General features: G+C 47.6%; 1 long non-coding RNA gene across 1 annotated transcript; it reads left to right on the top strand.

The window, feature by feature from the left end:
* The first annotated feature begins 2,001 nt into the window (after positions 1–2,001).
* Positions 2,002–3,101, top strand: LOC135376465 (uncharacterized). Its single transcript, XR_010417698.1, has 2 exons — positions 2,002–2,509; positions 2,923–3,101. It is a non-coding gene; the product is annotated as an uncharacterized LOC135376465 (long non-coding RNA).
* The last annotated feature ends 860 nt before the right edge of the window (positions 3,102–3,961 follow it).

Genomic DNA, 3,961 nt, shown 5'->3' with positions numbered 1-3,961 from the left:
GAGGGTTTCTCTGATTGTTTGTTTGATTTTGTTGGGTGTTCGATATGTTGAGGAAGTCAGCTGTTAAAGGTATCCGTGAAGAAATGCTTGCATCTGAGCGCAGGATAGGAATTCCTGAAGCACAGCACCCTCAGTGTAAATTAATTATTTTGGATATGAGTCTGCTTCCCTGCATGACAAGGCTGAAATGGGAAGAGAGAAAAAAATTGGAGCGCTTCATTAGTAGCGATCCAAGTAATAGGGCAATTATAGTTTTCATAGAAAGTTGGGCTCCTAAAATTATAGTTTAGTTGTAGTTTTTCTAAACTGCAATGCAATAATCATTAATATAGTATAGGAATGCTATCGTGTTCCCGTAAAGGCGTTCTGTCTTGTGCTTTCCCGCCTTTATGCTCGCAATGCGCGAATGGAACTTTGCCCACCCGGCTTCCGCGCCTTTTTTGCTCGCAGGTGTAGCCTCAGACAACGAATGTATGAGCATAGAAAGGGTCATGTATTACATAAGCCTGGAGGTGATGTTGAGTGGTCTCACTTATTATTTTAAAAGAGCAGTGGCAGTTTACTGTAATTCTAATGACCATGATGAGCCTTTGGGGTGAAAATCCTTAATATGCGGGGTGCTTTTTTGTTGAATTTTAATGAGAGAATCAATGTCATTAAGAGTAGGACAAAGGAAATAATCTTGCGATTCAATAAATAATAGGAGTCTTTGCCGGTGTCTTCTTCTTCAGACAGGATGTGATGACGTCACGCAGTCTGTAGCAATGCGTTGACTGTTACTAAAAAAAGTGTAGCAAAATGGTGTGTATTCCCCTGGACAGATTTATGATGAGCACTGTTTTTGAATAAGAGGAGTGCGTGTGCTTAGAAATAGTTTGATGCTGGTTTCCTTCTTTGTTTCTTTTCGCTTTTTCCCCCCTTGTCTGACAAACACGTGCTGACATGCCTGGGCTTGTTCTGACATGCTTTCCTTCTGCATGTAGTTTTTTTTCTTTTTGTACAAGGCATATTCTTGACGATAGTGCTGCCTTGAATGGGAGTAGAGCTATTCTTAATAATTTTGCGATTCATTTAGTTCAGAGAGTAACCGCGAGGGGGACAGGTGTGTGACTTTATGTCTTGCTGAACCATTTTTTTTTTTTTTTTCCTGTACAGTAAGACTTTGGGAATGAAATGCTACAATCTCCTCTTGTCTATGGTGTTTTTCTGCAATAGTTCCCTACGCAATCATTATAGTAGAATAAAGGAAATAATCTAGGGATAGTGATTCAATAAATAACAGGTGCCCTGTCTAGAGCGTACGCGTCCTTGAGCCACGCACCTGCATGATGACCGCATACCGAGAGACTATTGTTTCAGGTTGACCTTGTCTAGAGGAGCATTAGTGGAAAAAAACTGTGTAGCCCTGAGACAATAGGATGACGTTACGACCAATGAGAACGGCCTGCAGGGGGCGCAAGGATTCACTTCTCTCTTGGACACTGACGGGTCTCGACACGCAAATTCTGCTCCTGGCGTTGGCCGTCAGTGGAAGAGCGTAGCTTCGGTGGGGTTCTGTCTGCCTCTGATGGGGTGCGGATGTGTGGTTCGTCACTGGTGAATGGTGTTCGACGATGCAGGTGGATTTTGTGACGAGCGGATTTACAATGAGGGAATGCTGTGAATGGGAAAAATGATGGTGAGTGCCTTTTTCACTCTGTTCAAGTGTTTGTTTTCCTCTGTTGCCCAGCAGTCGTACGATTTGTCCGGACGTGTCCTGATATGCCCCGACATGCATGCTTTCCTTTGTTGACGCTTCGTATTTTTTTCTTTTTTGACAAGGAACATTGTCGTCTTGACGATAGTGCTGCCCCGAGTTCTGCGCGCGTTGATTTGTTGAGTGCCTAGTCCTCTTATTAGCCATTGATGGAGTTACATGTTAGGATGTTTTGTTCTTTTGCAAGTCTCATTTAGTAAGACTTTGGAATTCCTACGATCAGTTTTCATGCATGGTGCTCTTCTGCAATAGTTTCCTATGCAATCGTTATAGAAGAATAAAGGAAATAATCTTGGGATAGTGATTCAATAAATAATAGGTCCCCTGTCTAGAGCGCACGCGTCCTTGAGCCACGCAGGTGCATGATGACGTCATACCGTGGCTTCACTGCAGATTGACCAAAGGAGCATTAGTGGAAAAAAACAGTGTAGCCCTGAGACAATAGGATGATGTCTGGACCAATGAGAACTGCCAGCAGGGGGCGCAGGAATGCTCTTCTCACTTAGCCTCACGACCAATGAGAACGGCCAGCAGGGGGCGCAGGAATGCTCTTCTCTCTTAGCCTCTCGCAGGTGGCGGTAGGAGGGCGCAGAGGGCGCTACGAGCGCGCGCATGCGTAGCACCCGTAGAGTGGCGCTTACGTCAGTCCACCTCTGGCTCTCGTTGGGAGAAGACGTGCGGTCGTTCGCTCCGTCGTCACTTGATCCCTGGCTGTCGACGAGAGCAGTCGCATCGGTCTGCGCTCCTGCTGTGGTGAGGTTTATTTGTTGCGTAACTAATGCTTTCGTCAACTTTGTTCCCGCTTTGTTTGCGATTTTCGTGCCAGTGCTGGTTGCTGTTGTCCGGGCATTCCCGCCATTTTCTATCATCTTCTGCCTTGGGACCGGGAGTAGCGCTGGCGTGATTCTTAATAATTTTGTTGTGAGATTAGTTGAGAAAGTAACCGCTAGGGGGTGCAGCTGCGGGGCTTTATACAGGACAAAAAAGCATTACGAGTCAGTTTCTGCCTGCCTCTCGGATGGAGCAGTCGCATGGTTCTGCGCTCCTGTTCTGGTGGGCTCATTTGTTGTGTAACTAATTGTTTTTTCTTGTTAGCTATTGATGGTTTGCATACTCTTGCTTTCCCAGCCTCTGTATTACGAGTGTTTTTCTCCTTGCATGTCCAGAGCTGTCCTAACTTGCCCAGACATGCCATGATGACGTCACAGCTGACGTCACAGGATGTGCGGAACTGGTGCTGCGATGCTTTGCAACCTGCCTCTGTGCTCCGTCGCCCAGCGACGGTCAGCGGCCGTTCCGGGCCGCTTTCTTCATTGATCTTCCAGTAAACTCCTTCTCTCCACTCTATCTCTATCTTTTTATTTTATTTTCTACCTATTTTTTTATTTTTTATCAGCTCAAGTAGCCGGAAACTCACACAGTGGTCTGGACGTGTCTTAGATGATCCTCAATTAGTGTAATGACTCCCTGGTGGGTCCTGATTAATGTGGGGTGTCCCAATTAGCTCTAATTGCTAATTAATGGCGTCCAGACGAAGATGTGAGTTTCCGGATACTTGAGCTGATCCCATACTACTAGCAACTTAGTTTATTCTCGAAGTTTATTTTGCGAAGTGTAAACCAGAGTGATCCCGTACGAAACATATCTTTGTTAGTAGCGTACCTGCTCGTACTGCAAGAAGCACGGCATTCTCACAATTAACTCACGCTGCATCTCTCACAAAGTGACGAGGACGTGTGTACTGATTAGCCGGAGTAAAAAGATGATCAAATTAAGACGCAGAGAATGGTGCCCGTACTGCTCGCGACACGGTTGTCTGAAATCTCCAGCTCGTGGCCGAGCGATCGCCTACCGGCAGTGTCGCGCGCGACGGACCTACACCACTACTTTGTGTGAGGGGAGGCCGTGCACGACCGTACGGAGCGCTTCGCCACCTATCGGGAGAGATGACCGTCCGACATAGGTGGGCATTTTGGTGAAACCTCACTCGCCCTCACCCTCACAGCCCTCACGGGCGCATGCCCTCACTCGCCCTCACCCTCACGGCCCTCACGGGCGCATGCTCTCACTCGCCCTCACCCTCACGGCCCTCACAAGCGCAAGCCCCCACTCACCCTCACTCTCAGGGCCATCACGGGCACATGACCTCACTCGCCTTCACTCTCACGGCCCTCACGGGCGCGTGCCCTCACTCGCCCTCACCCT

The sequence above is a fragment of the Ornithodoros turicata genome, unplaced genomic scaffold, assembly GCF_037126465.1.
Source record: "Ornithodoros turicata isolate Travis unplaced genomic scaffold, ASM3712646v1 ctg00001113.1, whole genome shotgun sequence".
Lineage (NCBI taxonomy): Eukaryota > Metazoa > Arthropoda > Arachnida > Ixodida > Argasidae > Ornithodoros > Ornithodoros turicata.
This window is presented reverse-complemented; position numbering and strand designations above follow the sequence as displayed.